This window comes from Delphinus delphis, chromosome 18 (genome assembly GCF_949987515.2).
Source record: "Delphinus delphis chromosome 18, mDelDel1.2, whole genome shotgun sequence".
NCBI lineage: Eukaryota > Metazoa > Chordata > Mammalia > Artiodactyla > Delphinidae > Delphinus > Delphinus delphis.
The window spans coordinates 47492362-47517544 of NC_082700.1; the positions used below are offsets into that span (position 1 = coordinate 47492362).

Consider the following 25183-nt stretch of genomic DNA (forward strand, 5'->3'; position numbering starts at 1 on the left):
CAATCTGCCTATACGTTGGGACAAAGCCCATGTTCTATTTATCTTAGTATTCTCAGCACCTAACATAAGCCCTGCTATGTGCTAAGTGATGAAGCATCTCCCTAATTTCCTTCAGAGTATGGATGCATTCCAATTGCACAGTCTCTTCTAGGATTCATTGGGTTGATCTCTCTAAGCTGTTATATTTGGGGTTTTATATACCCCCTTAAAGTATGTTTTGGAAGGAGATAAGAATTCATCCAATAATATTCACTGAGCAGCACCTCTTTTGTGCAATGTGGACTTTCAAAACGTTGGCTTATTAAGACTAAATGAAAGTTAGGAAGACAGCAGTGGAATGAAATGGGAACAAATTATTTTACTGGTGTTGGAAATCAAGGTTCTAGTTTTGACTTGGCTACCTTCTAGCTATTTTACCTTCACTGTGTCCAATCTACATTATAGGATTGTCAGGATGAAACTAAAACCACTCTGTAAACCACCAAGCACTAAGAAATTCTTTTTTTGCTGGCCCCTACTTCTCAAGAATTCTAAACTGTCTTAATTACAAAGCTACTTATACATAAAACACAACTGCTTCAGCCTGGAGCCTTGGTAGAGTCCCAATATACTCAACAGAAAGTTCAGTGTACAATAAAAATACCGTCAATGCTCTTTATATACTCATTAAGAGTTCATTTCTTTCTTATTATACAGTCTCTCAAAATGAAGTATCTCGTGTGTTTGCTTAAGTGTCCTGTATTTATACCTACAGCAGAAAAGCTAATGCACATTCCAGAGGATATCACTCTTTAAATATTCAACCACTCTACTGTAAAGTTCCTTTCGAAATATCCCTTCAACTGACTCTGACCTTCTGTAAAACTGATCGATTTTCAAGTTTTCCCTTCCATTGTTCTTACACAGAAAAAAAAGATTTTATTCCTATATGTAAAGGCTTTTGGTCAAGGCTAAAATTCCCAACATTTATAAATAAAACATATATCAAACCTCTTCAGCAATATGCAAAACTTTTATTAGATAACTTCATATAAAGTGTACTTTTAAATTTTTATTAATCAACCACCATTATTTTTGTTTATCCAAATAAACCTTCTCTAAATTCACCATAACACTGTGTGCCCTACTAGCCAAGCATATGCCGGGATCTATTTTTGGAAAAGAAAATTTTCTGGTGATACAGCAAATGACAGAAGTTCGCCAAAACACCATAAAGCCATCAGCTCTAAAAGATAACAGAAAAAGAGGTGTGAAATCACCACAGATGCCAAAATAGCTGTTTTTAATTTGCTCTCTTCCACTTGCAGGTTTGCTGTTTCTTTTCTATAAAACGTAAAACTTTTTCCATGAAGGATTTGTGCCACCTATCCACTTTCAAACCTTGAAACCTTTGATTTCCCAGCTAGGAGCAATTTTTCTCCCCTGCCTTTTGTTTAAGCAACTTATAGCACTTGATCCATGTATCACAAATTACTCTGAATTATAATTTTCTACAGAAGTCTTACTTCTCCTACTTGATTTTCAGCTCATTGGTGATGTCCTACCCATTTTCATATATAATTCCAGATACATGGTAGGAGCTAAATAAGCATAAGTCCAATGAGAAAGTAAGGCATTTTTTATACAGATAATATGTTTTTTATTAATTTTATTATGCCTCTGACTTTAATAGCTTTATCAAACAGAATGCATACTGGTCAGAATTTATTGGTCTACTATTAACATTATGGAACATCCTGTAGCAGTTGCCGCCTAAAATAATTTTTTGGATTAAGTCTCTTAAACACAGAATTGGCTTCTACACTGAAGTAAATATTCTAGTAAAGGTATTCTAGTAAATGTGTATCAATATAATCTACAAATAAAACAGCCTCTAAAGACAATATTTATTTGTACAATCTCCCATTCTTTTGCTCTAATTCTCTACAATAAAATTAATTGGAATAGCATATTTAATGCTGAAGGGAGGTAAGAGTAACACAGAGGACAGTTCAAAGGTTTTCCAGTCTTCAAATCTTTGCTTTAAAGCTAACTGGTTATTGATAATGATGGCATTACTCTGTGAAAATCAGTTTCCACATCTATTAAATAGAAACCATAATATCATACACATGTACTCAATGAATATTTAATAAAGGAAGGGAGGAAGGAATCTCATGTTTCTAATATATAATGCACTCCAAAAAACTTGTACAAAACTCAAATATGTGTAAGTCAAGGGACTAGACTTACATTTCAAAGGACACCCATTCCCAGAGACAAAGGAATATTACAAAATCTGTAATTATACACAATCTATTAGTGTCATTAAAAACAGATGTATAGCATTTTGTATGTTCTGTCATCTTATTATTTTTTTACAATTCATTAGCTTACCTCCGCTAAGCACTTTCAATAAAGATTTACCAATTTTCAGCACACCTAATGATTTCTTTGTCTCAACTGGATAATAAGCCCTGTTTCTCAAAACCAGAATCAAGATTTTCATTTTCCCCTTTTTCTACTCAGTTTGTTAATGAAAGGCATAAAAACAGTAAAATTCACAAATAATTTTCGAAATTATTATCAAAAATGGCAAAATCAGGGCGGGGGGAGGGGAAAGACTGTTACGAGGCCCCATCTTACAAGAGTTTAAAAAAATTCATTCATTCATGAACTGATGATATTCGTAAGTCAAAATCCAGTGTACAAAAAGGTACTTCGGCGGTCTCCACATAGAGTATTCAAAGTGTCAATTATTTGAAAGTCAACTAGGCATGCCTGTTTACTAAATAGTACATATTAAATAACCTAAGGGACTTTCCTGGCAGTCCAGTGGTTAAGACTTCGCCTTCCAATGCAAGGGGTGTGGGTTCGATCCCTGGTCAGGGAGCTAAGATCCCACATGCCTCTCAGCCAAAACACCAAAAACATAAACCCGAAGCAACACTGTAACAAATTCAATAAAGACTTAAAAAAATGGTCCACGTCCACAAAACATCTTTACCGTAAATAAATAAATAAGCTAAGAAATGAAAAGCACAGTGCCTAATTTCTGTATTATAGTAGCTGCACAATAAAGAGTAGTTGTTTTGTTGCTGCTATTCATTCTCAGTGGCTGCTTTTAAGAGAGGCCATCAATATACTAGAAGAGGGCTTCCCTGGTGGCGCAGTGGTTGAGAATCTGCCTGCTAGTGCAGGGGACACAGGTTTGAGCCCTGGTCTGGGAGGATCCCACATGCCACGGTGCAACTGGGCCCGTGGGCCACAACTGCTGAGCCTGCGCGTCTGGAGCCTGTGCTCCGCAACAAGAGGGGCCGCGATGGTGAGAGGCCGCGCACCACGATGAAGAGTGGCCCCCACTTGCCACAACTAGAGAAAGCCCTCACACAGAAATGAAGACCCAACACAGCAAAAATAAATAAATAAATGAACTCCTACCCCCAACATCTTAAAAAAAAAAAATACTAGAAGAGATGAAAGTTTTTTTCTTCCAGTTTTATTGTGATATAATTGATATATAGCACTGTGTAAGTTTAAAGTATAACATACACCATGAAATGATTACCACAGTAAATTTAGTAAACGTCCAACATCTCATATAGATACAAAAACATAAGACAAAGAAATTTTTTCCTTGTGATGAAAACTCTTAGGATTTACTCTCTTAGCTTTCCTATATAACATACCGCAGTATTAATTATATTTATCATGTTGTATGTTACATCCCTAGTACTTATTTATCTTATAACTGGAAGTTTGTACCTTTTGAGCAGACTAATATTTACTGAGCACTAAGTATGTACAAGGTTCTATATACTGGATGCTTTGCAGGCATTACCACAATTCTGATCCTCAAAAACATTCTGCAATGGTGACATTATATGTTCTTGTTTTTGTTTTTATTTACCAATGAGTAAACTAAGACTTGCAGAAGCAACTTGCCCAGTTAGACGGCTAAAAACTGGGTAGCTTAAGGTTTCAAATCCAGTAGTATTTAACTCCACTGCAAGGCTTCATTTGGCAAGGAGAAAAAATTTTTCAGGAAAATGTAGTGAATTGTGGAATGATTAATAGACATGAATATACTGACTAGAAATGAAAAGGCAAGGGGAAATGACCATGATATTTGGCACTTAGCTACTGAAAGGACAGTCATATGGACTGTACTCCTCAATTTGTTCCTTCATTAAGTATTTTAGCACTATATGATCAGCCACTATGTTAGAAGCCATGAAAGTAACTATGAAGAAGATTCATTTCCTGCTCTCAAGGGGCTTATTATTGGGAAGGGACAAGACAAATCAACAAGCAATTACACCAGAAGGAACATCGTGTGTTATGGGGCCATAGATTACAGACTGGAACCTGGTGTATTCTTCAAGCAAGGGATGATAAATAAGAGTCCCACAGAAAGTGATGTTTAGAGTGATAGTTGTAACATGAACAGGAGGTAGGCAAGGTGTATGTGTGACACGGAAAGAGTTATATTGATGAGCTAGTTTGAGTCTGTTTCTTTGCTACTGCAAGCATAGCGGTGTGCAGAGTGTGAAAAAAAATTGTTTCTTAACTGGAGGAAATGTAGCTGGGGAGAAATTATGTAAAGTATTATTGTTCTTAATTTTCTCAAAAATGTGTGTGTGTTTAAAAAATGTACACGGCCGGAAACGTGTGCATATAAAAAAATGTGTGCAATAAATTTTCAAATACCCATTTAAGATCCCCATCATCTACCTTCCTTTATTGTTCACACGTTGTACTGCAACAACATCTGAGTCTAACCAAGAGACTAAACCATAAATCAGACATAACTTAATCAACAGAATCTTGGCTTAACTAGGGATTTGAAGTTCAATAGGCTGTTCTAAATTATAGTACAACCGCACAAATTTAATGATTCCATAAAAAAAAAACATTAAGGGCATTTTCAATGACCAGTCGATAGAGGTTTCAGTTGACTCACTGAAGAAGTAGCCTGGAGGTTTATAATCTCTAAATAATCCTTGCTGATCTTTATTTTCTATTTTCTATAAATGATCATGGAAACTGTATTGTCATGTATTTTCCTTTGGAAAAGCTCAGATACTTCACCTGCATTATATAAATGTTAACAGTCAGTAACTTTTATACCAGCTACATAAAAACTTTTTAAGAGTGACTTGATCTCAAGGTCATAGAGCAAACCTCTGGTGAGACAGGAATGGAATTCATGACCTTTGACTGCCAGGAGTTTTCTACCCACACTCGGAAATTCCTTCTCCATAAGCGTAATTTATATGCTCACTTTGAGAAGCTGGAAAGTTCATCCCTTTTAGGGCAAGGGGTGGGGGGACGGGGAGGTAGTGGTTTTCCTGTCAAATCAGTTGACACACCAGTGCTTTACAGTTTTACAAAGTGATTTTTACCTACATTATTTCATCTTACCCTCACCACAGCCCTGTAAACTGCATATGATTTTTCCCATTTTAAAGACTCAGAGGCGTTAAGAAATTTAACAAAGGTCATCCAGAGTTGGTAAGCAAGAGAGCCAGGCTCAAACTGCAACATCTCTGCTTAAATCAGTCCTGATTCCAGGATGTATAATCTTAGCAGACACCCGATTATGAAATGAATGAAGGTTTTCTTTACAGTTATTTATTTCATTTTTTACAATCATTTACCTTGGTTGTCATGTAAGTCTGTTGGTTTGCTTTCTTTGGGGCAGGGCTGTTTTCATGTTTTAAGTCTGCTTGCTAAACTAAAGTGAAAATAGTATTACTAAACATAGAATTTGAAAAAACAAACTCGGCTTGTTCTTCTCCTCTTTTATGCAAGTGGGAAGGGGGCTTTTTACCATAATTCGTGGTCATAACGTACACGGTTTATGTATGGGGTATGTACCTATACAGGTAGAGAATATAAAAACTGACATTCATAAATATAAATACTATGTATGTACACATATATATGTACACACCTAAAATAGTGGCTATATTTTTATATATGGTATATACATACACATCATGCCAGCAATTATTGTGAAAAGCCATATATACTGTTAAGCATGGTGAATGTAGCACATGAAACACAATTCCTGGCTGTGGAGGCCAACAAGTTGTGATAGTGGCAGCTTCTATGGCCTCTGATGGGGGTGGGAAAACTACCCCAAAGCTCTGTAGTTTTTCCCCTCGCCTTCCACGCCGGAATACAGCAGCAAGGGCTTTCTGCTACTGCATCTGTACCTAAAAAGCAACACTGTTTGGACCAGTCCAATTACTATGCTTTTAGTAAAATTTCAAAAATATATACCATTAAATTAGCCACAAAATAAAAGTATGACTTTGAGTTGGAAAAAAAGACAGGAGGAAAGCCCATCCCAGAGCAGAATTCTTTGAGTGAATATCCTGTAATCTACTGCCAGACCAAAACAAATTTTCATTGGAGCAGCAGGACTACTCAAGTAGCCACTTTTATGACAATAAACACCCCAAAGCGAAAAATCCTTTTGTAACATAATTACTGAGAATATATAGAGAAAGTAACCATTTAATCCACAGCATGTGTTCCCTACCGCAAGAACTCAAAAGCTGACATCGGATGGGGTGTCGCTGCTCTACGGCCTGACAATGAACTCTGGCCAGCTGAAGTCAGACAGTTCTCTGGAAGGGCCTGGGATCTAGAAACCAAGCAGGTCTCACAGAGCCTAAGGCTGCTGCCCTTCTGGGCACAGGGGAGGGCCATCTGGTTATTTGCCTTTTGATTTGGGGACTCCTGGTTGCGGTGGATGACTTAAGGCTGTGGTTATAGGGTGTTGCCAGGGATTTAATCTTAATATTTTCACCCTTACATTTTGTCCATACGTAAGACTGAAAGGCGTGCATAATGTGTAGCCTGAAAAAATAAATAAACGTGAATTTTAAAATGGAAAATAAACGAACACTGGGCAAAAATACAGACATTTCCACTCCAGTACCACGTGGTATTTTCAAAATGTAAATGACAAAGGTGAGCCACTGTCATCTATTTTAGGAGTTATTTACAAAAATGAAAGTTGTTTTCTAAAAGAAAAAGATAACCATGGCGTTGATTCTGAATAAAACTCTTTGGAGATTTTTAGCTCTTGCTCATTAATCAACATGGAAGCACAAGCGAGGAAACTTATTTATCCAAAAAAGAATAACTTTTCAAATAACTTTGTGCCACTTCTAGTTTTGCAGAATACAAACTTCTTTGTATTAATACACAGATCATCTACAGCTAGATTTATGAAGTTGACACTAAGAGGACTGTTACTCTCACAATATAAAGAAAACAAACCATTTGACGCCCCAAATTTAATGTGATTAGTCTCATATTAATTCGCAGAAATATGAAATTCCACACTTTCCATTTTGTACCATGATGAAAATATCCAAGACGTTTATATGTTCAACTAGTTAACAACATCACCTCACTGGTCAAGTTACTCAATACTCTAGATTAACCAATCCTGGCTTGAGTTCAAAATGCTCTCATATGGGCTTAGAGGCCTAAGCACTTATGCCATCTTTATGGGGATAGAAAACACACCTATATTTAAGAACAAATTATTTCATTACGTTGATAGCAGCCTGCTTCATGATATGACATCTAAAACTCACTCTGAGTCTGCTGAAGTGCATGTTTACCTTTCCCAGGAGGCCGGAAAGTAATCCCCGAGGAACACAGATTTTTTTTAAAACGACCAGAACACTAACGCTATTACATGCCTGATGGGTGCTCTTCGGAATGACTGTCAAGCATCCTGATTTGTTTTTCCCTTGGTCTGGGGAGAGAGAGCGCACCAGTGTTTGCAGTCCCTCCCTTTCTGTACACACATAGGCTGCAGCTGTAGTAAACAAGCGCCAGCCAAGAGTTGCTGCTAAGGTCAAGGTCTCAAATGCTATACCAGGACCAATTTTCTCCCAAATGACATTCAGTTGTGGAAAAGGAATTTTCTGGAGGAAAAAAAATACTAAGGGCCCATTAGCGCAACCATTTTCATTCAGTAAATAGTAATTCAACGCATTCCAAAATAAAGTTTAGCTGACAGAAGTTTCTTTTAAATATGCATTACTAAGTAATAGATAAATAACTGAAGCACTTCAAAAAACAGAAACCCCTCAAGGATGTTTCTTTACCTCACACAGCTATAGTAGTTTTAGTACATAAGTGATTAAAATTTTATGTGAAAACATCCCAACTTTTGCCAGCGCAAGTATATTTCATAATAGTTATGAATTAGAAGGTAAAAATAACAAACCTCTTCCCTAACTACATTACAAATTTCTGTCAATTCTTGTATGTTCAAAACCCTCTCTCCCCAACTCGGACTCTAATTGACCAGGCTGCAGCCATAAAGATGTAACTTATGCAACCGAATGTTTGTCCTTCAACCTATTTCTAAGCTTCTAAAGTTAAACATTTTCTAGCCTAAAAGTATACCCCTTTATCACAACCAATTTCTATGTGGTTTTCAAAAATGTAAACAACATCTGAATGAGGTCTGCAAATAGCACAACCAGGCTTTTTTTTTTTTTAAGGTGAGGGGTCACTGTTTTTACTGAATGCCAATTCCAAAGAGCATTTCTTAGAAGATGGAATACACTCACCCTTCAAAGTGACCACCCCTATTCCCCATCACAAGCTGCTGCCCGTTAAAAGCCACCAAATTTATTTCAAAGCGTTAACTTATCTAAACAACTCTATCCTCCAGTAAGAAAAGGGCATGAAGGCGTCTAGGTGGATTTGCAGAATGACGTGCGTTGATTGGCAGATGTCTACCGAAGCCACTAGATGCACACGCACTAAACGTAAATAGAGCTGCTCCTCTCCCTGGTGTTACAGGGAAACAGAGAATATTAAAGCTGATTTAAAAGAAAATATTCGAGTGCTCGTCTGAGGAGGATTCTATTAGCCAGTGGAATTGCTTAAAACAATCCATACAGCACGACACTTAAACCATCTGTACAGTTAAATTAGAGAGCCGACAATACTAACCACACAAACTGTTTATCCAGATTACACATTCCGTTGTACTAATACTCTTTAACTCAACACAGTCAGCTTTTATCAGCTGAATAAAGGCTGTTACTATTAAAGTATGCAAAACTGGAAGCGCAGGGTGAAGGGGGTTGGGAAGCTGCAGGGCATATAACAAAGGAATTGGTACTTTTTCCAAGCATTTGCCTCAAATGCACTTCGAAACAGAACTGTTGAGTGCACCCCACCCTTTTCCCCAAAGATAAAAGTTTTCAAAGTTCTAATAGGCAGTTCTCTACCCAACAAAAGCAGGATTGATTCTCCCCGTAGGGAAGCATCTAACGCGAACACCAACTAATGTCGCGGAGGTCAAGTCCGAGTCCTCGGAGCGAGCCTCTTAAGGCAAGAAGTGGCTCCCAGGCCGTCTCCGCGGGCTTCCCGGCCCGGGTGGCCCTGCAAAGTTGCCCATTGTCAACTCTGGTCAGGCCCCCCGTAATTGAAAATAACAGCCACGGGCCAGCCCCTGGCTACTTCCATGGACCAGGCACTGTAGCAAGTGACAGTTACACATCATTACGACCAGAGACAATAATGAATGTAGCACCAGGACCACTATTCATGCCAGCAGTGTCATCTCCGCCTTAACCCCTTCCCCTCCGCTCTCTCCAGTGCACACCCAAGCCCACAAGGCCCGGTGCGGCAGCTCTTCACCCAACTCGCTCTCTTCCTGGGGGCACACTACTTCCACAAGCTCCCCCCCCCCCCCAATTCAGCCCTGGTGTTTTATTTCTCATCCTTGGCAACTGTCAGGCAAGCACTGCAACCAACAATTCCACAAGGGGTAGAAAAACATTTGCTTAATTCACGCTACTTGATAAGTTCTTTTTTAAAAAAATTGCGAGGCGGGGGTGGGGGGGGGGAGAAACCTCCTTCTTTCTTCTCCACGAATCCAACCGACGCTACTTGCTCTGCAGTAGCATCGCCCTCCCTCGGCCCCCTCCCGCTTCCCAACACTTTCCCCCTTTACGAACACAGACCAACCAAAATGATTTAACTTGAGCAGATGACAGAAGGAAAATAAAACATGTTAAGAGAATACGGTCTGATCTGGGATGGCACAAAAAAAAAAAAGAGGAGGGGGTTGTTTATTTTGATAAGAAACGGAATCGGCACAGACCTGAACAGAAGCTGCAGAGCAGGAGAAATTGTTTTCTTTCCCTCACACAGAGTCCCCCTCTCTCTCTCCCTTTCTCTCTCGCTCTCACACGCGCGCGCGCGCACACTCACACACACACACACACACACACGGCGTCACCCGCGCACACTCACACGCACACTCGCACACGCACACGCACGGGCAGAGCCTCTCAGCTGCTCTCTGCAGTTCTCAGGAAATGAATGGGGGGCAACCCAGGGAACTGTTGTACTTGCAAATGACTTACCCGGATCACATGATGCGCTAAATGTAGGGTGGGCCGGTGGGTGGAGGCTGCCGAGACGCGAGCCCGGGTCTAGCGGGGGGAGCCTCGCCAGGCCCGCATCGAATTACCCCGGGGCCCAGCCGAGGGGGTTGCAAGACGCCGCTTCTCCTCCCTTGCAGCCCGCAGCTCAGGAAACCGGAGAGGCGCGGAGGGGGGGGAGGGTTGGGGGGAGCGGGGGGGAGGTGAAAACACCAAACCCCCAAACAAAAGAGCTCCGGGTCCTCCTCCCCCGAAACAAAGCCCCGCCGCTGCGGGCGAGCCCCGGGGTGGGGCTGAGGGCGGGGGCGGCGGCGGGGAGGGGCTCGCTCAGCAGGCGCTAAGTCGCTTTATTGCCATAAAATGGGGCCCCCGAGCCGCTCCGCCCGAGGATTAGGAGGCGGGCTCTGAGTGTGATGGTTGAAATCCCCTGTGGGAAACTAACCCCTCCCCGCTCGCAGAGGTAGAAGGCAACACCCACTGCCCGGCCCTCGCCTCGGCGCCCGGGCCGCCGGCTGGGGGGTGGGTCCGCGGAACCTCCACCCCGCCCCACCCCTGCCCCCGCCCCCGGCCGCGGCGGAGCCTCCCGATCACCTGCACCACCTTGATGCGGCACCCAAAATAACCTACACATGGCCAACGCCGCTTTGGGAGCCGCGGGGCGAGGGGTGCCCGCGGGCCTCGCGGCGGGAGGAACCCCCGATTTCAACTCGTCTGGGGAGGACTCGCGCGGAGCCGCGAGAAAGTCCCCTCTTTTGTGTCAGCGCGCTAGGCAGCCTTAGGAAGGGAATTCGGAGACAAATAAAGCGCGGAGCCCGCTCGGCCCACAGCCCCCGCCGCTCCTCTCCCCTTCCCTCCCGCCCGGGTGAAAGCGTGCAGGGAGGGGGGCCGGGGGCCCGAGCCGTCCCCGCGGCTCACCCACCAGCTAACTTGGTAAAGGTGTGGGCGGAGCCGGCTCCGGCGGCCGGCGGAGGCTGCGGGACCGCTCGCGGGGACCGCCCCCGGACGCCGGGCATCGCCCGCGCCGGGCAACAATGGGGTCCCGGCCCGGGCAGGCGGTTCCCTGCGCGCGGGGCTGCGCGCGAGGCTGGGCTGGGCGGAGGGCCGCACGCGGAAGGCGGGGGAAGCATTGTTTGGGTTCTGGAGCGACGCAAGTTGCGGGCTAGGCGGGGGCGCCCTCCCTCCCAGCGGTTCACCTTGGCGGGATGAATGGGGGCGAGGCGGAGCCGCGCGGCCGGCTCGGGAGCCCGGGGAGAAGGGGCGTCCGCCCTCGCTCGGAATTTAGGCAGGCGGGCGGACTTGCGGGCGGGAGGAGCAGGAAGCAGGAGCTGCAGACCCGGAGCGAGGAGCGGCGGGAGAGGGGAGTCCAGCACACCCCCACCCCGCCCTGCGCCCCGAGATGCGGGCAGCCAGGAGCCGCGTCCTTCACGCCCTTCCCAGGGGCTCCTCCCTCCCCGCCTCCGCGCCCGGGGGAGCGGATCGGCGCGACTCTGGGGCGGGAGGGGGAGGAGGCAGCCCGTGCGGCCCGGCGTTCCCGCGGTGGCCCCTAGGGCGCGGGGTCAGCGGGGCGCTGGAGGGTCGGCGGGGGCGGAAGCCGGCGCGCGGGGCTGGGAGCTGGCGGGCCGGGCGCGGCCGGCCGAGGTGGCGATTGCGTGCGCCACTTTCTTGCAAAGCTGCGTGAGCGCGCTGGGGCGCCCAGGCCGCCGGACACCCCGGCGCGGCGCTCCTGAGCCCGCCCCGCGTGGGAAACCGCCCCGGTCGTGGGAAGGCAGCGAAGGGGAAGTTTACATTAAGGGAAGAAAGATTCGCAAGTGTGGCACGAAGTAGGGTGGGAAGAAAAAGGAGGCAGAGGCCGAGAAACAGGAAATGAGAGTGAAGGGACGAGTTCTAGCCAGGAAAAGCCATGTTCTACATTTTCTGTGGCATTTTCCAAACACTTCTAGAGGCCCGGTGTGCGTTATTAATGAAAACAAAGGCAGTGCACTGCCTGGTGTGCTCTCTACCTCCTGCCACATTCTGTAGGTGAGGAAGATCGGCAAGGTGGTCCAGACCGGAGCAGGATTCCACAGCCCACTTCTGGTCCTGACGGGATGAATCAGTGGGTCTGCGCCTGAGAAATCAGGATTAAGAGGAGGGGTCTGTCCTGGTGTTAGGGTGTCGAAGAACAAATAAGTGAAGGTGGCCAAAAATTGTGCCCCACTCCTTAAGCGAAGTATCCTTAGACTAGGAAAGCAGCGCGAGCGGGAAGGCGATGGAAGCCCACATCCGAAGACGTGGGTGCGGCAAGGGAATCAGGAAGCCCAAAGGAAGATGGAAACTGGAGGCTGAGGGGCCCTCCTTGGGGTGGGGACTCTTCCGGAGAAAGCAGCCCCGAACCCCACCCCCTGGCCTGATCCTGGGCGCCGGGTAAACAGCCCTTTACATTCCTCTACATCTGGATAAAAACAACATGAAAAGACAAGTTTGAAAAACCGTAGAACATCAACAGATGCACAGCCTTTAAATGAAAAACTTGCCTCTACTGGAAACACTGTAAAGTTTTCCTCTAGGTGGGGCAGGGAGTGAAAGAAGTGAGTTTAACTGCAAGAGTGGAAGGATGCTATAAGACATTATGTCATCGTGGCAGTTCTTGTACTAACAGCTCTTTCTCGAAGAGAGCTGAGTGGCGGACTTACCATAAATATATTCTAGAGCAAGTGATTATGCACGTGGAAACGTATTCCAGACTGCACTTCCTTCCTATGGCTCCAGCCATGAGCATGTTAATAGAATGATGAAAGATAGATAACAAAGTATGGGGCTTCTTTCGTGGCTCAGTGGTTAAGTATCCGCCTGCCAATGAAGGGAACAGGGGTTCAAGTCCTGGTCCGGGAAGATCCCACGTGCCGCGGAGCAAGTAACCCCGTGTGCCACAACTACTGAGCCTGTGCTCTAGAGCCTGGGAGCCACAACTACTGAGCCCACTCGCCTAGAGCCCCTGCTCCACAGCAAGAGAAGCCACCACGATGAGAAGCCTTCGCACCGACACAGAGTAGCCCCGCTCACTGCAACTAGAGAAAGCCTGCATGCAGCAATGAAGACGCAACGCAGCCAAAAATAAATAAAATAAATTTATTTAAAAGAAAAAAAGAAAACAAAGTACAAGAATCCATTCCAGAGGGTTAACGAATATAGAGATAGGTCAAGGTTAATATCTAGAAACTGTATAGTGTGGTTAAAAGAGAGAAGTATATCAAGTATTAGAAAAAAAAATACTAGCAAATTTTGTTAAATTGTTGACATAAGAAAGAATAGAAATGTTAAATTAAGGCAACTCCCCAGATAGAAACAGGAAAAGGTTTAAGAGAGAGAATCACTTCATTGTGTGAGCTGGGGATGGATATGGAAGGGCAAAAACAGTAAGAAAATAAAGAAGCAAGGTATTATTGGCACTTAGGATACTGGAGACAATTGTATGTGAGTGTGTGTCTGTGTACAGGCATACATTTCCAATTCAGTTTGTATAATTCTATCTCTGCATAGAACTTGGATTTAAACAGTAAGGTGTGAACAGCTGGGAGGAGGTAGGAAAAAAGTCTACATACCCTGGCAAAAGTATGTGCACATCCTTTATGTTTAGTCCTTTCTCTTCTACTTCCATGTGTATGCAGGGATGTGAAAAAGCAGAAAATCTAAAGATGGCAAAGTTATTTTACCAAGAATGCATAATTCTGTCTGCATAAAAGAATGTGTTGAAATTACAGAATCATAAAATTTCAGTGTTGAAAGTATCTGTCAAATCCAATTCTATATGATACTATAGTTCTGTTTCAAAGCAAGATGATTTGGGTCAAAGATAATGACCTGTTTTCCTAAGTTTATATACTTCATTTATTTAGTCTTTATTATTGCAAATACCAGAAGAATGAATTAAAGAGGATGTAGGTTTGTATTCTGACATTCTTATACACATAAACAGTACACACGTTGGATTTCTTTTCCCTAACATATTGGCCAGAAAGAAAAACAAACAAAAAAAACATACACATGCACCATCGAAGCAAATAATATACCTAATTCAATGTAAATACACAGCTAAATTTACAACTAGAGATGTTAAGTTGTTAATGTAAATGTTACCTACCCAGAAATTTTTTGCCAGATCTTCTTATACCTTACCAGTTGTGATACTCTTTGAAAAATTAATGTCAGTGACAGGAACTCTTTTACAGTATTAAGAGTATTACCTGTCCCATAGCCTGATTTCTCTAAGGTAAAGACTCTCTTCGATATCTATGTACATGTAAAGTTCTTAAGCCTTTGGCTGCATGATGCCAAAGATTGCATGGATGATTTAACACTAGTATAATTTGGCGGGGGTCGGGGGGGCGATGAAGTCCATTTTCAAAAGCAAAAGCTGTGTTGAAAGACTAGAACTGACTAGAAGTGAAAATGAAAGGTGATTCCCGGGGCTTTAAATAAATTAAAAAATATAACCTTGATTTTTCCTAGGGCCTGAAGTGAATATGTGCTATTAGGTTTTCAATGCCTGGTTGTTTGTTTTTTTTTTCCCTTGTGTCATATTTTGGCAATAATGTGCAGCAAAGGGAGATTTTCCTGTATGAGAAAGGCATCTAAAAGCCTTACTACAAATGCAAACAGCTGGTGATATTATGTGATTACATGCAACATCTTTTGATTTGAGTGAGGGGGTATCTAGAAATTAGGGGAAAACGACATTTCATAACTTTGTTTTGTTGTAGTCAATACAGTTTTTGGTCCTTCTAGCTTCAATATCTTCCTCACATCCTGAGATGTGTCTCTTCTTTTCCAAGATCCTGCATAGTCATTTTCATTCAAGTCTCCCCCTGTTCCCACTACCACATGCCCTCCTGGTACCCCAGCTCTGAACTTCTAGCCCCTCCTCTCATATGCAGTCCACCTCTCCTACAGCAAAACCTTGATTATAGCATACCTATATTTAGAAACCCAAAGTGGCACAAATTTGTTTCAATACAATACGATGACACTTAAGGGCCCCACTTAGCTTTTCATATCTCATACTTCCCCTCCCAGCACATGTGGCCATCTTACAATGCCCCATCCATCCTGGATACCTTCACTTAATAGTCCCCCTCCTTTTCCTCCTGTGGAATCATCACCAAATGATGACATGACACCCCATACACATGTATGCATCTCTTATTCCCTCACCCAAAACTCATCTTTCCCTTCTTTGAGCTTCTTCTGGTATAATGGAAAGAGTGCCTCAGCCACTGACCAGACGGTTTTTTCATCCTTTTTCTGATTCTCAATTTTTCTACGTATTTGAATAATATTTCCCTCATATTGAAGGATTAACGTTTATTGTACGCTTATTTGGACCGATGTGAAATATATTTAGCCTGAGCAGGCATCCAGCAAATGTAAATTCCCTCACTTATTCTTAAGGTACTTACACCTTTCTGCTTTCATTAAATATTGTTGGCTGGCCTATCACAGATAATCCTTTGTGAACAAGAGCAGTACCTGAACCATTTATTTAGCCTTCCTTTCACCCGGCACACTATTTTGCACATAGTAGGGAATTAATGAGTACTAGTTGAATCTATTCAACAATTATTAAAGTTAGAATGACATCATTAAAATACAATATAGAAGAAAACCTGAGTTTCCATTTGTGTACATATATTGAAAATAAAATTCTGGCATATGTTGACAAATACCTTCTGAACATTAATTCTGGCAACATTCTTCAATCAACTTTCTTCTAAGTTAGAAGTTTTTACGTAAAGGAATATATTAAATTTGAAGCATTTTTACCTAATTCCACTGTCCCTATCATATGTAATCATTTAAAAATTATCCAATCAATTATACTACTTTTCTGTGTTATTAGAATTAGAATTATACTGTATTGAATAAAAATTCAATTCTTCAGTATCAGAGAGGAAATTCACAACAAATTTGTTTTCTAAAATAGCACTTTGCAACTTTTTAGGTTGCAAACATTGGAGCTATAATTTTGTGATAGAGATAATCTACAATTTTAAATATAACAAATTGAGGCATATCAGATTTGAACTATAGTTATCCTTGCCTTTTAAAATTTTACAAATGAAATTTGTACCCTCATGGAAACAATTTAGCTCAGCTCAAGTATAGATCGTTTACAGAATACCACTTTAATTTCATGCTGAATGCAAGGGACTAGCCTCAGTATTATAAGCTTATGAAGATGAGCTCAGATAAAACTAATGAACAACAATAACACGAGGTACAATTAAAATACTCTGGATAAAGTTATATCTGTTTGGAAACTTTGTGGAGAAGGTTGCACTTAAAAGATGGAAAGGATATTTTTATTTCTTAATAACATGAAGTGTATCATGTATGTAAAATAGTATATATCAGGTACATGTGGCTTCTCCCGCACTTAAGAAACATAGGGTTTCCAGTACTTTCTAAGCCACCCACTGTGGTCATCCCACTTGCATCGCTCTCTTGTCCCTTCAGGGGTTACTATTTTTCAACTTGGGGGAAAAATTTCATTGCAGTTTTTTATTATTAATATTTTTGATCTTGACATAAAGTCTTCATATCATTATTTTTCCTAATAGTGATTTGCTATTACCTATTTAGGGTACTGTCCCTCCCACATTCGAAGTTTTCCAAATGTTTGCAATTGTACTTACTTTAGAGTAAACGCCTTGGCTTCTTTCTTTTAAAAATAACTTTTAGATAGTTTCCCCTAGTTTCAATTGTGTTACTGAAACAAAGATTATGAATTTGTTTTTATTATTCTAGAAACATATTGTTGAATTATTTTTCAAAAGTATTTTACCAGTTTACCATGACACCATATATATGAGAGTGCTATTTTCTTGTGTTCTTGCTAAGATTGGGTGGTGTTTTGACATTTTAAAAAAACCTTAGGTTGGTAAACAAGAATAGCTTGAATTTTAATTGTTTGATTAGTAGAGACTGAACTCTACTCTAGGAATATAAATGTGAAATTGGTGGGTAGGACGCTGGGACTGAGTCAAACTGCTGTTGCCACAGCCCGACTAAGAGGATGCCAGTCCGTCTACAATAGGAAATCAACATTGGAACAGCTGGCATTACAAATTCAGACTCTGAAATTCAACAACTTAAGTATTTAGGGGACGGGGTACAAAGGAAAGAAAATAGGAAACTTTGTCTCAATTTTCAAGTCCTGGTAATAAGAGAAAAAAAGTGTCTTTATGAAATTCATACTTGTTTTTACTTTTGATAAACTTGTAAGGCATCTAAATAGATATTTAGTTCTACCACATTGGAAGCTAAAATAACAAATTAGATAGCTGATAGAGAAGAAGAGAGAGAAAGAAAGAATTAAAACTTAGCCAGAAACTTGGGAATAAAATAACATGAAATGAAAATAGGGGGAGAGAAAGGGAAGGAAGAGGAAACAGAGGGAGAAACATCACTGTACTGATCAGTAGTACTTTGCTTTCGTGTGCAAACAACAGAAAACCCAGCTAATGTCTGCTTAGGATACATACCCTTCCCCCTGCCCCGCCCGCCCCACCCAATGCCCTTGCAATGAAGCAAGAAGTCCAAAGGTACACAGGGAGAGCTCAAGGCTGTGAAGCTGCTCTCTGGTGTCCGAGGGCCTCCAAGTCCATTTTCTTTTCCTGCTTGCCTTCTGAAAGTGTAACTCTTTTTTCCCTCCACAGGAGGAAGAGGGAGAACGGCTAAAGATAAAGGTCAGATCTATTCCTTTTAGAAATTTTTCCCAAAGCCTTACCCATATCATCTGCTTATATCTCATTGGCCAAGATTGGGTCACATGGCTTCCCAGAGATCCATCACAGGAAAGTGGACACAGAGAACATCTTAGGTGGAATTTGGGACAGTCAACTGACAGTCTCTACCTTTTTGCTATGTAATTTCGCATAATGTTTTAAATTGCAAACCTTTATATTACTGAGACTCTATTGAATTCTTGCTGGCTGACAGCTAAAAAAAGAAAAACATATAGTAGGCTGACAAATTATTGACACAGTCATTGTAAGGACACCATTTCATAAAAGAGAAAAAAAAAAAGACTTTGTGATATTTCTTAATATATACTTTTCCCCACAGTGTGATTTTTTAAAAATCATTAAAGTACACAAACCATCATGTAGCCAATTTAAGATTAATCCATGTGTGATTTACCCAAGGCAAACGTGAATCCCAGTTTAGCTTCACCCAGTAACAGAGTCTGGCTGTGGCTCATCTTGTTATTCTATCGATTTACATGTCTTTGAGAAATGAACATTAATTTTTAAAAGTTGGATAAGCAAGTCACAATCGGAAAGGTAAATATAAACTGCATTCGTATTTCATACTCAAATACTAGAGAATCAGCAGCAAAAGAGCTTGTGCCTGTTAACCAAAAAGTCCTGAACTGATTATGGGTTTTCATCACTTGATTGAGTGACCGTTGACAGCTTGCTTCATTTTTCTTGATTTCAGTTTTCCTCCCTGTACAACTGGGATGGCATCTTCTTTACAAAGATGTGGAGAACAAATGAGGTCTTATACACCTTCTCCTTCAAGACTGTAAGCTCTCTGAAACTTGGCAAGAATTGTGTGTGACCACTTCTTAGTTATCCCACCAATGCCTCACTCAGCACCCAACACGTAAGTCCTCAAAACTTTTTCATGGAAAAATGAAAGTAACTTCCAAATTGCCTAGCACATTGTGGGTGCCCTATGAGTATTTATTTTTCTTTTCTATTAGCTAGAACTGTTAACTTCTTTAATACAAATAACTCATTGTTTGTTTACTATTAAAATACACCTAAATATAGTCACCTTCTAGAATAATAAAGTTGTTTGTCAAGAAAAATAATCTTAAGGAATATATGAGATTTCTATAGATTTTATATAGTTCAATAAAATGTTCGAACCCAATTACTAAAGATTGGTACTTTCCTAGATTCGGATTTAGATCTGTTTTTTTCTTTTGCGGTACACGGGCCTCTCACTGTTGTGGCCTCTCCTGTCGCGGAGCACAGGCTCCGGACGCGCAGGCTCAGCGGCCATGGCTCACGGGCCCAGCCGCTCCGCGGCATGTGGACCGGGTCACGAACCCGTGTCCCCTGCATCGGTAAGCGGACTCTCAACCACTGCGCCACCAGGGGAGCCCTAGACCTGTTTTAACTGAGCCATCTTTCAAGTTAGTCACATATAAAGTTAAAGTAATTTAAACTATATGCCTTAAAACAGTTTTACTCTTAAGATGAACTCTTAAAGAACTTTTCTTTCCTTCTCTCCTTTCTCCCTTCCTTCTTTCCTTCTCCCTCTCCCCTTCGCTTTCTCCCTCTCCATGCCCCCACTCCTTCCTCCTTATTTCTCTCTTTTTAAGACAGGGACAAAATGTGGATAACTGATCCATGAAGACCTAGGTCTTCCAGTTCTTTATTTTTATCCAGTTTACAAATTAGCTTTATGAACGTTTTATGCAAAAGTCAAATACAATTCCATTCTTAACTCCAGACAAAAATGGCCATGGCCAATAAAGGAAAGTCTGCAGAACAAACAAAAACCTTCCTCAAGATAACCCTAAGTATCGCACCCTCTTTTTCAACCTGACATTTATTAACCCTCTACTATGTGCCATACGCTGCTCAACGCATTTTGCATATAATTCATTCAATCTTAACCAAGAATTCTACGAACCTCTACTACTGTTTTTACCTCCTCAGGGCAAGCATCACCAACTATTGCAACTAAGTGGCAAGCCCCACGGAGCACTCTGATCTTCCTCTCCTTTTATCTTTCTCTATACAGCACTCATCACCATCTAATACACTCCATATTTTGCTTTATTTTTGTTGCTTACTGTCTATCTGCCCCACCACTAGAGTAGGAATTCCACAAGAGCAGAGGATTTTTCTCACATGTTCACTGTTGCAGCCCATTGGGTTAGAAAAGTGCCTGGAATGTAGTAGGCACTCAGCAAATATTTGGGTATTAACACAATTCCCATTGCATAGATGAGAACTCTGAGGCATCTGATGCTTTAGTATCACTTTGTCTTTAAAACTATTATAAGTTTGTTGCATAATTTGTCATTAATTGTCATGATATAAATCCTTCCCATATATCTTGTTGACATGAAAGAGCTTGATAACCTCTCAACAGCAGATAAATATTGGTCTCAGGAACTTAACTGGTTATCACAAGATCATGAGAGAGAGTTTCTTCAAAAATGAGAATGAAACCAGGACAGAAAATAATGAATACACAGCCATTAGGTACTGCTACTATACCTGCGTATTTGTACACTATTTGTAGTTAAACTACTGACTGATTTTTGAATAGACAGTGTCATTCCTTCATCTCTCTTTCACACCAATCACTGCATAGTCGTAGTATATAAGGAATTCCTTAGTCTCAGGAACTAAGCAGTGTAACAAAGGGGAATAAATGTATGGTTGAACACTGTATTTTAACTCACTGAGAGAGAAAAATTAGACAGAATCATAATATTTTCATTCTCACATTATGCCTGGTACTTTTATGCCTAAGTATTAAGATGATAGGTGCTATAGAAAGGGTAAATAAATTCAACAGAGGAAGTCTGTTTAGTTATTTTAGAGCTGTTGTATTGAAATACTGTCTTGTTTACAACTTTCAACTCCACAAATCCTCATCAATTATTAAGTATTTTTCTCACTGAATTAAGCAGGGTGACTATTTTCTCAGAAAAAGCATCAGGTAAAACATAAGGCTTACTCTTAATATATCAAAATGTTCCCATGTGAATGAAATTCTATAACTTTATTACACTACCCACCCCACCCACAAACTAACAGAAAGTATACATTCTAATTGTTACATAAAAGGAAAAAGAATTTAAATCCCATTATTTATTTCTTTGAAACTGGAAGCAGATCTTTCCTATCACAGTGACAAAATAAACAAAATGTTTCGTAGAATTTAACCACTGGGTATCAGGCATCGTGTTTGTCCTGGCTGGCTCCGGGGAGGTTACAATGAAGGCAAGTGTAGACAAAAATCAGAGAGAGAATGGGACTGTCACATCTTACAGCACAAAATGCTATGTGGTTCTTCCATCAAACACTTATTTTTTCATTGGGATGATTCTATATCATTTATCCATTTATCACTCATCAAAAAAGTTTGGTTGAGTAGTATTCTACAATGATACAATTTGCTATTAGCATGCTTCTTTGTTTCATTTTGAGTTATGTTCATTGTTTATATGGCTTCTTGCCCGCTAGAACTGTTATCCACATGCTTGAGTTCCCTGGGCAGCCACCTAGACAAGAAACATATGGCTGGGTCGGCTGCGAAAATCTAGACGCACACCATTCGTAATTCTATCTCTTTTTGTGTGTGTGTATTGACTTGTGTCACTCATGCACATCTACATTTGGGATCTGTATCTCTTACAATCATATGCTAATAAAAATATTTATATAATTTCACCCCAACGATACTTATACATACCACTTTTATTTAGTAACATGTAATCAAGCAGCAATGAAATATTTTGCCATTTTATCTAGAAGTATCAGTTAGAAAGGAGATATGCAATCCTCCATGGATTTGACAATAAAACCTAGATTTCAGGTTTTTAGCTCCTACTTCTGAGCCTGGTCTTGGATCATGTTCCATGGTTAAAGCAAACATACTCAAACACATTTTAAACCTACAAGCAAAATATAGTGTATTTTTTAGTCTTAGTATCACAAAGTCTAAGAATTATCTTCTTACAAGAAGCAAGCAAACTTAATTCTTTGAAATTTCAAATCTAAAGGAAGGTTTTATTTTTCACTAGAACATGTTTTTAAAAATTGCTGTAATTATCTTGGAATTTTGTCAAAGTAGAAGTCTTTGAAAATTGGTAGGTCCAGATCTTAAAGTGAGCATGAAGCAGGTACTTAAAGGATGCTAATAACTAACAGAGCACATCTAAGTTAAAGGGGGGAAAGGTTTAAATGGTCAGAGACCTTTGAATAAAAGAGAACATTAAACAAACATCTTAACCATAGAGTTATAAATATGTCAGAAATACAGACTTTCCTGCCGCTCTATGAGTGGACCGATTGTGACTTTTTGTTGACCTTTACTAAGTCAGTTAACCCTTCGTAATCTTTATTTTCCCATTAGGAACAATACCTGCTTGTAAAGGAAATGCTAGACCACAAATCTAAAATAATATTATTTTATTACTATTATTATCCCCAACAGAAAAGCCATCCCTTTCTGCAATAATGCTGTACAAGTTCAATAAACCTCTGATGTAGACTTCTGTTAAAATACTGAAGAGAAAACAGACTAGGAAGGAGCAGTGTGTTGACTTCATACTTTTCAGAACCAAACCAGCCACTTATATGTTTTCTTTTAAAAACATTCTTAATTTCCTTTGCCACACTGTTAATACAGAACTAACGCTGCTTTACAATTTCACAAAACTTTTAATTTAGAAAAGTGCTTCCTATCAGTTATTGCTTGTTACAATATACAGGTAAAAGTTCAATGTGCTAAGTGAGGTGTTTTTTTCTCATTTAATCCTCATAATAGCCAGTGAGGTGGGTGATATCGTCTTCTCTGTTTTGCAAAGAAGAAAACTGAGATCCATGGATATTAACTTGTTTCCAAGGTGACACAGCTAGTAGGAGACGGAAATAAGATTTGTCCCTGGTTTGACGGATGGCAGATGAGTCTTCTTAATCACTGTGTATTCTGTACTCACAACTGGTGGAGGAAACTTGCTAGTCGACATTTAGATACTTGAGTGCTGGGTACTTGCCGAAATTGCCCAGTCTATGCACTTCAGCTTTGAGTTCCTGGATCCCAGCACATTGTTCTTCCCGTTAGACTGAATTGTCCTTCCCGTTAGACTGAATTGTCCTTGAAGGCTTTCTATACCCCGTTAGGGTTCATGAGTGAGGAACTTCAGAAAAAGTTAATGAGCTCTTCCCTACCTGGAGCCTCTTAAGTTTTGCATCTGGTTCAGATGTTGCCCCTTATAGGTGGCATAGCAGTGACTGCGAGAGCCTCTCTCGGGGAATTAATGAACACCTTTGGTGATGCTGTAGTTATGACAGTGATTTTTCCAAACTGGGGTCCATGGAACACTGTTCTGAAGGATGCTAATAGGTAATGGGACACAAAGAGTTCTGTGCTCTCAAACATTTGGGAAATTTTTGATGATAAAGTGTTAAACATCTTTCTTTGAAGAGGATGCTGTAGTTGCTGTTCACCTCGTAACTGACGTCGTGACTTTGGAAGACAGGGCCGACAGAGCATACAGTAGTTCTCCAAAATATTTAATCACTTGGTTTTCAAACATGTTTTTAATACTCTGGGAATATTTTCCCAAGCAACCTGAGTTCCAAAATGCTCCTCTGGGGTGTAAGTCCTGCCCACCAATCCTAGGACATTTCCTGGCCCGTTGACTGTTTACACTTCCTGTCTCACCTCTTTCAATACTATTCTTCCATCCTCACCCTCCACTGTGAGTCTTGCTTCTTACTTCCCTGAGAAAACAGAAGCCCTCAGGAATGAATTTTCCACATATAGGCTTACACGCTCCAGCTACCCATCTTCTTACAGCTCCACCTTCCCTCCTGGTACCATGGATAAACCATGGTTCTCATATCTAAAGCCAGTTCCTCCCCCCTTTAGCATGAAATTCCTTCTCTTCTCACCCACTCATGTATATTGCTCCCTAATTGTTTCCTCACTTCTGCATCACCAGTTTTTCCTTCTCCGCTGAATCAATTTCTTTAGCATACAACGTCCTGTAATTTACAAAGTCTTCAAAATGAATTTTAAAACCATTCTGACCACCGCAGTCCCCTCCAGCTCCTACCCCCTTTCTCTATTCTTTGTTAGAACAAAAGCCCGCCAAGAAGTGCTCAATTTTTTTCTGTACTCAATCTCGCTTCTCCCATCGTCTCTTGAAAACAATTCCATTAAGGCTTTTTTTTTTTTTTACATCTTTATTGGAGTATAATTGCTTTACAATGGTGCGTTAGTTTCTGCTTTATAACAAAGTGAATCAGTTATACATATACATATGTTCCCATATCTCTTCCGTCTTGTGTCTCCCTCCCTCCCACCCTCCCTATCCCACTCCTCCAGGCGGTCACAAAGGCTTTGATCCCCACCGCTCTACCAAAACTGCATTTAAGGTCAACAAAAATTAAATCCGGTGTTTCAATCTGGTAGTAAATGCTCAGTCTGCATCATCTTGACCCATCAGCAGCATGTGGCACAGAGAGGTCAAGAAGATGAAGTTTAACACAAACACGAACCAAAAGTGAAAGAGATAGTAAAACACCCTCTCCTCCTTGAAGCATTTTCCTCCTTTACTTCCCAGAACACCACATTATCTCATTCTTTTTTTGTTTTCCTGAGTTTCCTCATGTTGGAGTGCCCACATTTCGCTGTTCGGTCTCTCAACTGTCTCTGCCCACTCCCGTGGTGATCTCATCCAGTCCTGATGGCTTTAAATGGCATCTCTATGTTGATCATTCTCAAATGTATATCTCAGGGTGCCCTTCACTCCAGATTTACATAGTCTACTCTCTATTCTATAGCTACACTCATGTGTATGATGGATACCTAAAATTAACTTATCTAAAACTGAACTCCAGATCTTACCTGTCCCCACCCTAACCCTAACCATTCCTAGTCATCTTCTTCATCCCAGTAGATAGCAATTGCTTCTATTCCCCAGTCGTTAGGGTAAAAAACTTAATAACATTCTTGAATCATTC

At 41.0% G+C, this 25183-nt stretch overlaps 1 protein-coding gene across 2 annotated transcripts in view; it reads right to left on the reverse strand.

Annotated features, from left to right (window-relative positions):
- The window catches only part of KLF12 (KLF transcription factor 12), a 449177-nt gene extending 438391 nt beyond the window's left edge, over positions 1-10786 (reverse strand). Inside the window, exon 1 of one of the 2 annotated variants that reach the window (XM_059995628.1) lies at positions 10401-10786. The gene's annotated coding sequence lies outside the window, so the exon portion shown is untranslated. Of the gene's footprint in view, positions 1-10135 lie in introns of both variants that reach the window. The other variant, XM_059995629.1, reaches the window with a different exon arrangement.
- Between the last annotated feature and the right edge of the window lie 14397 nt (positions 10787-25183).